Here is a 12,716-nt window from a genome sequence, read left to right as displayed (position 1 = left end):
CTACCCTCCAATCTTCAGGCACCTTACCTGTAGCTGTCGATGATTCAAATATCTCTGCTAGGGGACCCGCAATTTCCTCCCTAACCTCCCATAACGTCCTGGGATACATTTCATCAGGTCCCGGAGATTTATCTACCTTGATGCGCGTTAAGACTTCCAGCACCTCCCTCTCTGTAATATGTACACTCCTCAAGACATCACTATTTATTTCCCCAAGTTCCCTAACATCCATGCCTTTCTCAACCGTAAATACCGATGTGAAATATTCATTCAGGATCTCACCCATCTCTTGTGGTTCCGCACATAGATGACCTTGTTGATCCTTAAGAGGCCCTACTCTCTCCCTAGTTACTCTTTTGCCCTTTATGTATTTGTAGAAGCTCTTTGGATTCTCCTTTGCCTTATCTGCCAATGCAATCTCATGTCCCCTTTTTGCCCTCCTGATTTCTCTCTTAACTCTACTCCGGCAATCTCTATACTCTTCAAGGGATCCACTTGATCCCAGCTGCCTATGCATGTCATATGCCTCCTTCTTCTTTTTGACTAGGGCCTCAATCTCCCAAGTCATCCAAGGTTCCCTACTTCTACCAGCCTTGGCCTTCACTTTATAAGGAATGTGCTTACCCTGAACCCTGGTTAACACACTTTTGAAAGCCTCCCACTTACCAGACGTCCCTTTGCTTGCCAACAGACTCTCCCAATCAACTTCTGAAAGTTCCTGTCTAATACCATCAAAATTGGCCTTTCCCCAATTTAGAATTTTAACTTTTGGGCCAGACCTATCCTTCTCCATAGCTATCTTAAAACTAATGGAATTATGATCACTGGTCCCAAAGTGATCCCTCACTAACACTTCTGTCACCTGCCCTTCCTTATTTCCCAAGAGGAGGTCAAGTTTTGCCCCCTCTCTAGTCGGGCCATCCACATACTGAATGAGAAATTTCTCCTGAATACACTCAACAAATTTCTCTCCATCCAAGCCCCTAATGCTATGGCTGTCCCAGTCAATGTTGGGAAAGTTAAAGTCCCCTACTATAACCACCCTATTTTTCTTGCAGCTGTCTGTAACCTCCTTACATATTTGCTCCTCAATTTCCCATTGACTATTTGGGGGTCTGTAGTACAATCCTATCAAAGTGATCTCTCCCTTCTTATTTTTCAGTTCTACCCATATAGACTCAGTGGGCGAACCCTTGGATTTATCCCCTCTCACTACTGCCGTGATGTTCTCCCTAATCAAGAACGCAACTCCTCCTCCTCTCTTATCTCCTGCTCTATCTTTCCTATAGCATCTGTACCCTGGAACATTGAGCTGCCAGTCCTGCCCCTCCCTTAGCCATGTTTCAGTAATAGCTATAACATCCCAGTCCCATGTTGAACTGATGTAGGATGGTGTAAAATACGGTTAAGATATAGCATGTAGAAATGTACGACATGTTTCTGGGGACATGTATGTGGTGTTTCATTAATCTGCATTACATGTGTAGGTCTGGTTCTAGAAATTACTAGAAGCAGTTACCAATGAGTGTCTACCATATCAATCCGCCTGGCTGCACCTCTGCTTACTGCAACTCCTCCTCATCATCCATTTCTGCTGCACCATCTTTCTCTTGCCGCATATTTATTCCTTTTGCATTGTGAAGTTATGTATCATACAGTAATTATTTGGATATTTTTGCAAGGCCATAGAAGATATTTTTGCAGGGCCACAGGGCCATAGATTCCAAACAGTGGAATCTTTGATGTAGCATCCCAGTGGTGTGCTGTAGTTAGGGCAGTTGCCTCACTGTATTTACATTCCATTGCTGTTTAGGACAGTTTTGGTTGGGGTGATGATCCAGGGCTGCAGAGGACAGCCCAGTCCTCCCAGCAGCCATCAGTTTATCGAAGCCTTCAAATAATGTGGGTGCCGTGGACTGTCATATCACCCTATTATAGAAAGGATATTATTAAACTAGAAAGAGCGCAGAAAAGATTTACTAGGATGCTACCGGGACTTGATGGTTTGACTGATAGGGAGAGGTTGGATAGACTGAGACTTTTTTCCCTGGAGAGTAGGAGGTTGAGGGGTGATCTTATAGAAGTCTATAGAATAATGAGGGGCATAGATAAGGTAGATAGTCAAAATCTTTTCCCAAAGGTAGGGGAGTCTATAACGAGGGGGCATAGATTTAAGGTGAGAGGGGAGAGATACAAAAGGGTCCAGATGGGCAATTTTTTCACTCAAAGGGTGGTGAGTGTCTGGAACGTGCTGCCAGAGGCAGTAGTAGAGGCGGGTACAATTTTGTCTTTTAAAAAGCATTTGGACAGTTACATGGGTAAGATGGGTATAGAGGGATATGGGCCAAGTGCAGGCAATTGGGACTAGCTTAGTGGTATAAACTGGGCGACATGGACATGTTGGGCCAAAGGGCCTGTTTCCGTGTTGTAAACTTCTATGATTCTATGAAGGCATCATGGGTGCTTATTTACTTGCACTATGATGTTTCTATGGTCAGACATCACCTGAATGTTAACTGTATGGAATCCCTTTCTGTTCATGTAGGCAATAGGGTTGATGTGAGGAGTCCTGATGGGTACGTGGGTACCATCCACTATGCCCTGGACTCTTGGCAACCCTGCCCGTTCATGAAAGTTCTGTCCGGATGATGTCTCCTTTCCACAGGAAAATGATGAAAGTATTGCCCTTGTATGATACATTTATGGACTGCTGACTGGCTGATTTAGCAGATTGACCAAGTGCGGCACCAAGGAGCCCTAGTAAAATTGAAGTCAATGGGAATCAGGGGGAAAACTCTCCAGTGGCTGGAGTCCTACCTACCACAAAGGAAAATGGTAGTGGTTGTTGGGGGCCAATCAGCTCAGCCCCAGAACATTGCTGCAGGAGTTCCTCAGGGCAGTGTCCTAGGCCCAACCATCTTCAGCTGCTTCATCAATGACCTTCCCTCCATCATAAGTTCAGAAATGGGGATGTTCGCTGATGATTGCACAGTGTTCAGTTCCATTCGCAACCCCTCAAATAATGAAGCAGTCCAAGCCCGCATGCAGCAAGACCTGGACAACATCCAGGCTTGGGCTCATAAGTGGCAAGTAACATTTGCACCAGACAAGTGCCAGGCAACAACCATCTCCAGCTAGAGAGAGTCTAACCACCTCCCCTTGACATTCAACGGCATTACCATCGCCGAATCCCCCACCATCAACATCCTGAGGGTCACCATTGACCAGAAACTTAACTGGACCAGCCATATAAATAACGTGGCTACAAGAGCAGGTCAGAGGCTGGGTATTCTGCGGCGAGTGACTCACCTCCTGACTCCCAAAGCCTTTCCACCATCTACAAGGCACAAGTCAGGAGCGTGATGGAATACTCTCCACTTGCCTGGATGAGTGCAGCTCCAACAACACTCAAGAAGCTCGACATCATCCAGGATAAAGCAGCCCACTCGATTGGCACCCCATCCACCACCCTAAACATTCACTCCCTTCACCACCAGCGCACTGTGGCTGCAGTGTGTACCATCCACAGGATGCACTGCAACAACTCGCCAAGGCTTCTTCGACAGCACCTCCCAAACCCGCGACCTCTACCACCTAGAAGGACAAGAGCAGCAGGTACATGGGAACAACACCACCTGCACGTTCCCCTCCAAGTCACACACCATCCCGACTTGGAAATATATCGTCGCTGGGTCAAAATCCTGGAACTCCCTTCCTAACAGCACTGTGGGAGAACCGTCACCACATGGACTGCAGCGGTTCAAGAAGGCACCACCACCTTCTCAAGGGCAATTAGGGATGGGCAATAAATGCCAGCCTCGCCAGCGACGCCCACATCCCATGAACGAATTTTTTAAAATGTTCACTGTTGTAACATGGAAGGATCTGGTAACATAAAAGCTTAATGCTACACTAACTATAGTTATGCAAAGAGCCATCCCTGTAGCAGAAGTTATCTGCAGGTCAGCCTGGATAGGTGGTATGCTCAGTGGCAGCTTCTATAGTGAGACAGAAGCAGTGAAGACAGATCTCATCTGAGATGCCATGCTAGGAGTGTCAGGTTCTATAAATACATGTCGTAGGGTACTGACGGGTGCAGGTGGTGCAACACCTGCATTTGGCGTCGCTCATGAACTCATCTTCCTCATGTATATTATGTAACACTATGAGAACCCCCAAAGGAATTTCCACCTTGAGTATTTTACTTAACAATATTGAGGAAAGTCTTCTGGAAAAAAAATGCTCTTTTGCATAAGTTAATTCAAGGACCAAAATTCAACTAAACATCAATGCTTACATCGAGTTACATCAAAACTACAGCACAGAAACAGGCCATTTGGCCCAACTGGTCTATACTAGCGCTTTTGCTTTACACAAGCCTCCTTCCTCCCTACTTCATCTAACCCCATCAGCATATCTTTCTATTCCTTTCTCCTTCATGTACTTATCTAACTTCCCCTTAAATGCATCTATGCTATTTGCCTCAACTACTCCCTGTGGTAACGCGTTCCACATTCTTGCCACTCTCTTATATTTATGACCTCCAGTTTTGGAATCCACCACACAAGTGGAAATATTTTCTCCATGTCTACCCTACCAAACACTTTCATTATGTTAAAAACCTCTATCAGCTCACTCCTCAGTCTTCTCTTTTCTAGAGAAAAGAGCCCCAGCCTGTTCAACCTTTCCTGATAAGTATATCCTCTCAGTTCTGGTATCATCGTTGTGAATCTTTTTTGCACCACCTCCACTGCCTCTATATCCTTTTTATAATATGGAGACCAGGACTGCGCACAGTACTCTGAGTGTGGCCTAACCAAGGTTCTATACAAGTTGAACATAACTTCTTTGCTTTTCAATTCTATCCCTCTGGAAATGAACCCCAGTGTTTGGTTTGCCTTTCTAATGGCCTTATTAACTTACATTGCTACTTTTAGTGATTTGTATACCTGTGCTCAGAGATCCCTGTGCCCCTCTATCCCGTTTAGACTCTTAATATCCAAGCAGAATGTGGCCTCCTTATTCTTCCTACCAAAATGCACCATCTCACACTTATCTATTTTGAAATTCATTTGCCAATTTCACATCCATTCTGCAAGTTTATTAATGTCCTCTTGCATTTTGATGCATTCTTCCTTTGTATTAACTACACTCCCCAAATTGGTGTCGTTCACAAACATTAAAATTGTAATTTCAATTCCTGAGTCCAAATCGTTATTGTAAATTGTGAACAACAGTGGTCCCAGTACCGATCCCTGTGGAACACCACTTCCCACCTTTTGCCAGTCTGAGTAGCTACCTTTAACCCCTACTCTTTTTTTTCTGTTTTGTAGCCAGCTTGCTATCCATTCTGCTACCTGTCCCCTGACTCCACATGCTCTGACCTTAGTCATGAGTTTACAATGCGGTATCTTATCGAAGGCCTTTTGAAAATCCAAATATATTACATCTACTACATTACCCTTGTCTACTCTTTCTGTTACTTCTTTAAAGAATTCAATAAGGTTGGTCAAGCATGACTTTCCCTTCTGAAATCTGTGCTAGCTATTCTTTATTATATTTTTATTTTCTAGATATTTTTCTATTACATCTTTAAAGAAAGATTCCATTATCTTTCCTACCACCAGCATTAAGCTAACTGGTCTATAGTTCCCTGGACTTGTTCTATCTCCCTTTTTAAATATCAGAATAACATTAGCTGTCCACCAGTCCTCTGGCACTATTCCTCTTTCCAATGAATTTTTGTATAAATGTAATAGTGCTTGTGCTATCTCTTCCCTAACTTTTTTAATATGCACAGATGCAATCCATCTTGTCCAAGGGTTTTATCCTCTTTAAATTTGATTAGTTTATCAATTATCTCCCCCCTTCCAACTTAAATATATTTTTTGATCTCTTCTTCTAATGTCATGCCCACCTTGTTAGTCTCCCTGGTAAATACTGAGGCAAAGTAACTGTTCAATATTTCTGCCATTTCGCTGTCATTACCTGTGAGTTTATTTTGTGCATCCCTTAGTGGCCCTATCCCTATCCTGATTTTTCTTCTGTTATTTATGTGTCTGTAGGATACTTTACTATTTCTTTTTATATTCCTTGATAATTTAATTTTGTAGTTCATCTTTGCTTTCCTATTTTTTTTTACTTTTTTTCCTAACCTCTTCATAGTCCCTTTTGTCATCCTCTCCTTTATTGTCTATATACTTAGAGTACGCTTTCTTCTTTAGTTTCAATTTTACTCTTATCTCTTTATTCATCCATGGTGTTTCATTATTAGCTTGTTTGTTTAGTTTTTTTAGAGGAATATATTTCTCCTGAACTCTATTGATCACCATTTTATATATCTCCCACTGCTGTTCTATCTCTTTGTCTATCAATTTTTTTCCCGTTTACCTTCCCTAGTTACATTCTCATTCCCTCAAAGTTAACTTTCTTCCAGTCCATTACTTTGGGCTTTATCTTTCTTATATCTTTCTCAATCATTATTTTAAACCTTATCATGTTATGATCGCTATTGCCTAGATGTTCCCCTATGCTATTTCTCTTATCTGCTCTGGTTCATTTCCCATTACTAGATCCAGCAGTGATTCCTCTCTTGTTGGGCTTCTCACATACTGGGTAAGAAAGGAATCCTGTACACACTGTAAAAACTCCATTCCCCATTCTGTTTCTATCTTAATATTACTTATGTCCCTTTTTTCTGCTGCCATTTTGTTATCTCTAATTAGTACAGCCACCACCACCACCCCCTCCCCCTCTCCACTTCTTCCTTCCCTATCCTTTCTAAATAAGTTATATCCTGAAATATTTAATTGCCAGTCCTGTTCTTTATGGAGCCATGTTTCAGTTATCCCTACCACATCTGGCTCCTCGCTACGAATTATTGCCTCCAGTTCCCCTGTTTTGTTTCAGATGCTGTGCACATTGCTGTACAGGCAATTTATTTTGTTTTTGATAATTGTTCCCTTCACCTTATTTTTAACAGTCATTTTGTATTTATGTTCTATAACTGTATTTGTTCCCTGACCATTTATGTTACCCTTATTCCTTACCTTGGTCTGAGCTTTGCTTTCATCTCTATTTCTTTTATCTTCAGCCTTATGTCATTTTCACCAGATCCCTTCCCTTCTTCTTACTAGTTTAAAGTCCTTAGCAGGGTGGAGAACCTGCTAAGAGAATATCAGAAGTTAAGAACTAAATTTTAAAAAAAACCTCACGGGTAGTAATCTTGGGATTATTACCTGAGCTGTGTGCTAATTGGCATAGGGATAGACGGATCAGGAAGCTGAATGCATGGCTGAAAGATTGCTTTCCTCTGAGGTGTCACTGTACACTGGAGAAAACTGTCCAAAATTCCTCCCCTTCCCTTATGTGTTGGAGTGTCTCTAACTCGCACTCCAGCTCCAGGACTCTGAGCTGGATTGTCTCAAGATAGAGACATTTCCTGCAGATGTGGCAATCCAGGACAATCTCACATATCCACAAACTCCCACATATCACAGTCCTGACTTATGGCCTGGACAGCCATTTCTAGTTTTTATTTATTTATTGGTAGTAATTTAATTCTAGATAAAATACAATTACTCAAGATCTAGATTATATTTGGGAGATGGATTTAGCTTGATTTCAGATTAATTTGTAACTAATTAGTCTTGTTTTTTGTTTATTAACTTCTTTACTTTAGTGTCCCCTTAAATCTTATTTATTATTTATCTATACCAGATTTTTATTTAATGCAATTCAAATCCTTTCAATGTTGGTATCCTCTATTTAGTTAATTTTAATGTTATCCCCTTTGATCTAATTAATTGCTCTGATTATTTATTTATATATTTACTGTTGCCCCTTGGTTTAAATTACTTAGCACCTCCTTCCCCCTCTGCACCGAATTCCCACTCTCACCAAATTCCAGTCATCACTCTGTTCAGCAAGTCACTGTGTTTAGTAGATTCACACAACTCTCACCAAGCTCTGTGCTTTGTTAATAAGGGAACGGTAGCATAGTGATTATGTTACTGGACTAGTAATCCAGAGTCATGAGATCAAATCCCGCCATAGCAGCTGGGGAATTTAAATTCAATTAATTAAATAAAATCTGGAATTAAAATACTAGTATCAGTAATGGTGGCCATGAAACTACCAGATTGTTGTAAAAACCCATCTGGTTCACTAATGCCCTTGAGGGAAGGAAACCTGCCGTCATGTGACTCCAGACCCACAGCAATGTGGTTGATTCTTAATTGCCCTCTGAAATGGCCTAGCAAGCCACTCAGTTGTAAAATCTCGCTTAAAAAAAGTCATAATAAGAATAAAACCGGATGGACTTGTGCCAAAATTGGGAGAGCTGTGCCACAGACTAGTCAAGCAACAGCCTGACATAGCCATACTCACAGAATCATACCTTTCAGCCAATGTCCCTAACTCTTCCATCACCATCCCTGGGTATGTCCTGTCCCACCGGCAGGACAGACCTACCAGAGGTGGCGGTACAGTCAGGAGGGAGTGGCCCTGGGAATCCTCAACATTGACTCTGGACCCCATGAAATCTCATGGCATCAGGCCAAACATGGGCAAGGAAACCTCCTGCTGATTACCACCTACCGCCCTCCCTCGGCTGATGAATCAGTCCTCCTCCTTGTTGAGCACCACTTGGAGGAAGCACTGAGGGTAGCAAGGGCACAAAATGTACTCTGGGTAGGGGACTTCAATGTCCATCACCAAGAGTGGCTCGATAGCACCACTGCTGGCCGAGTCTGAAAGGACATAGCTGCTAGACTGGGCCTGCGGCAGGTGGTGACTGAATCAACACGAGGGAAGAACCTACTTGACCTCGTCCTCACCAATCCACCTGTTGCAAATGCATCTGTCCATAACAATATTGGTAGGAGTGACCACCGCACAGTCCTTGTGGAGACCAAGTCCCATGCGTTGCGTGGCACTAAATGGGATAGATTCAGAACAGATCTAGCAGCTCAAAACTGGGCATCCACGAGGCGCTGTGGGCCATCAGCAGCAGCAGAATTGTATTCCAGCACAATCTGTAGCCTCATGGCCCGGCATATTCCTCGCTCCACCATTACCAACAAGCCAGGGGATCAACCCTGGTTCAATGAGGAGTGTAAAAGAGCATGCCAGGAGCAGCACCAGACGTACATAAAATGAGGTGCCAACCTGGTGAAGCTACAACTCAGGACTACATGCATGCTAAACAGCGGAAGCAACATGCTATAGACAGAGCTATGCGATTCCACAACCAACGGATCAGATCAAAGCTCTGCAGTCCTGCCACATCCAGTCATGAATGGTGGTGGACAATTAAACAACTAACGGGAGGAGGAGGCTCTGCAAACATCCCCAACCTCAATGATGGCGGAGTCCAGCATGTGAGTGCAAAAGACAAGGCTGAAGCGTTTGCAACCATCTTCAGCCAGAAGTGCCGAGTGGATGATCCATCTTGGCCTCCTCCCGATATCCCCACCATCACAGAAGCCAGTCTTCAGCCAATTCGATTCACTCCACATGATATCAAGGAACGGCTGAGTGCACTGGATACAGCAAAGGCTATGGGCCCCGACAACATCCCGGCTGTAGTGCTGAAGACTTGCGCTCCAGATCTAGCTGCACCTCTAGCCAAGCTGTGCCAGTACAGCTACAACACTGGCATCTACCCGACAATGTGGAAAATTGCCCAGGTATGTCCTGTCCACAAAAAGCAGGACAAATCCAATCCAGCCAATTACCGCCCCATCAGTCTACTCTCAATCATCAGCAAAGTGATGGAAGGTGTCGTCGACAGTGCTATCAAGCGGCACTTACTCACCAATAACCTGCTCACCGATGCTCAGTTTGGGTTCCACCAGGATCACTCGGCTCCAGACCTCATTATAGCCTTCATTCAAACATGGACAAAAGAGCTGAATTCCAGAGGTGAGGTGAGAGTGACTGCCCTTGACATCAAGGCAGCATTTGACCGAGTGTGGCACCAAGGAGCCCTAGTAAAATTGAAGTCAATGGGAATCAGGGGGAAAACTCTCCAGTGGCTGGAGTCATGCCTAGCACAAAGGAAGATGGTAGTGGTTGTTGGAGGCCAATCATCTCAGCCCCAGGACATTGCTGCAGGAGTTCCTCAAGGCAGTGTCCCAGGCCCAACCATCTTCAGCTGCTTCATCAATGACCTTCCCTCCATCATAAGGTCAGAAATGGGGATGTTCGCTGATGATTGCACAGTGTTCAGTTCCATTCGCAACCCCTCAGATAATGAAGCAGTCTGTGCCCTTATGCAGCAAGACCTGGACAACATCCAGGCTTGGGCTCATAAGTGGCAAGTAACATTCGCGCCAGACAAGTGCCAGGCAATGACCATCTCCAACAAGAGAGAGACTAACCACATCCCCTTGACATTAAACGTCATTACCATCGCCGAATCCCCCACCATCAACATCCTGGGGGTCACCATTGACCAGAAACTTAACTGGACCAGCCATATTAATACTGTGGCTACAAGAGCAGGTCAGAGGCTGGGTATTCTGCGGCGAGTGACTCACCTCCTGACTCCCCAAAGCCTTTCCACCATCTACAAGACACAAGACAGGAGTGTGATGGAATACTCTCCACTTGCCTGGATGAGTGCAGCTCCAACAACACTCAAGAAGCTCGACACCATCCAGGACAAAGCAGCCTGCTTGATTGGCACCCCATCCACCTCCCTAAACATTCACTCCCTTCACCACCGGCGCACAGTGGCTGCAGTGTGTACCATCCACAGGATGCACTGCATCAACTCGCCAAGGCTTCTTTGACAGCACCTCCCAAACCTGCGACCTTTACCACCTAGAAGGACAAGAGCAGCAGGTACATGGGAACAACACCACCTGCACGCTCCCCTCCAAGTCACACACCATCCCGACTTGGAAATATATCGATGTTCCTTCATCGTCGCTGCGTCAAAATCCTGGAACTCCCTTCCTAACAGCACTGTGGGAGAACCTTCACCACACGGACTGCTGCGGTTCAAGAAGGCGGCTCACCACCACCTTCTCAAGGGCAATTAGGGATGGGCAATAAATGCCGGCCTCGCCAGCGACACCCACATCCCATGAATGAATTAAAAAAATAATAACAATTAGAAACTTAATAATAACTTTTCTACAGCTTTAGTAAGGCCAGTGCATTAACCATGCCCATTTTATATGGGTGAGCTGAGTGTTGTGGATAAAGCTAGCCCAGTGGACATAAGATTTGATGTGGGGCCCGATTAATATAATTTGCATATTCCAATGAGGCTGGTGAAGGCCACCAATGCGGCCACCTTTTGACTTCCAGTTTTCTTTGCCGCAAAATGCTAACTCCATGAACTAATGAACCAAGCAACAACAACTACTTGCATTTATATAGCGTCTTTAACGCAGTAAAATGTTCTAATGCGCTTCATAGGAGCGATATCGAAGAAAACCTGATACTCAACCACATATGGAGATATTAGCTTGGTCAAAGAGGTAGGTTTTAAGGTGCATCTTAAAGGAGGAGAGACAGGTAGAGAAGCGGAGAGGTTTAAGAAATGAATTCCAGGGCTTGAAGGCACAGCCGCTAATGGTGAGGCGATTAAATTCGCGGATGCACGAGCACTCTCCCAAAAAGGTTCTGTGCCATCAGAGCATTGCAAAATCTGGGTTCACAAGTCTAGGGTCTGAAACCTAGACAAATCTGGCACACCTTATGTGTCACATGTAAAAACAAAATTCATGTTGGTATAACTTGGATTTTGAAGAAATTTCATCTGTCAGTCTGCTCAGAAGATTTATGAAAAAGTTGACTATCTATTGAACCCTATGTAAGTCCAACAGTAAAATAAAATGTGTCAACTGGTAATTAAAATTAGTGATGCATCTTGCAGCTTATTTATCCTCTTCCTGTGAAAATGAATTTGATGGACATTTCTACATTTGTGTTAACAAAGACCTTCGAAGAATGCACGCTTTTTGATTCTAAATAAGCAGTATTGATCCGTAACCTTCACATGCAATCTCTGTTGGTTCAGCTCTAAGGGCCAACTTGACCTGCTACTGCTGACAGAACATTTTGATACAGCGTGTTTTGTTTACTAAAATCCATGAAGTACTGGCAATATGAAACTGGGAATGTCAACAATCTACAGGAAAACTAACTCTTGCAGTGCCAGTATCACCAGAGGATTCTATACCAGCTGTGCAGTGATTATGCATTTAAGCATTTCACCCTGGACACTGTTTTAAGAATTGCATAACGTTGCAGTAGCAATACTATTGGGATGTTGGAAGTAGCTTCACTACTGTAATATTAATATACTTTTTATTTTTAATTTAAAATGTAAAAAGTAAGTTCTATAATAATTTAATTTTCTCATCCTATTTTTAACTTTTATTTTACCTTTTATAGGTGTCAGCTTTGGCTCAGTGGTAGCACACTTGCCTCATGGGTTCAAGCCCCATTCCAGAGACTTGAGCACATAATCTAGAATGACACTTCAGTACAATAGTGAAGGAGTGCTACACTATCTTTTGGACGAGATATCAGCTCTCTCAGGTGGATATAAAGCATCCCATAGCACTATTTGAACAAGAGCAGAGGAGTTCTTCCACTGACCTAGCCAACATTTATCCCTTAACCAACACCACTAAAACATATTACGTTGTCATTTATCTCATTGCTGCTTGTGATGCCTTGCTGTGCTGATACTGGCT

The sequence above is a fragment of the Heptranchias perlo genome, chromosome 18 (assembly GCF_035084215.1).
Source record: "Heptranchias perlo isolate sHepPer1 chromosome 18, sHepPer1.hap1, whole genome shotgun sequence".
Lineage (NCBI taxonomy): Eukaryota > Metazoa > Chordata > Chondrichthyes > Hexanchiformes > Hexanchidae > Heptranchias > Heptranchias perlo.
This window is presented reverse-complemented; position numbering follows the sequence as displayed.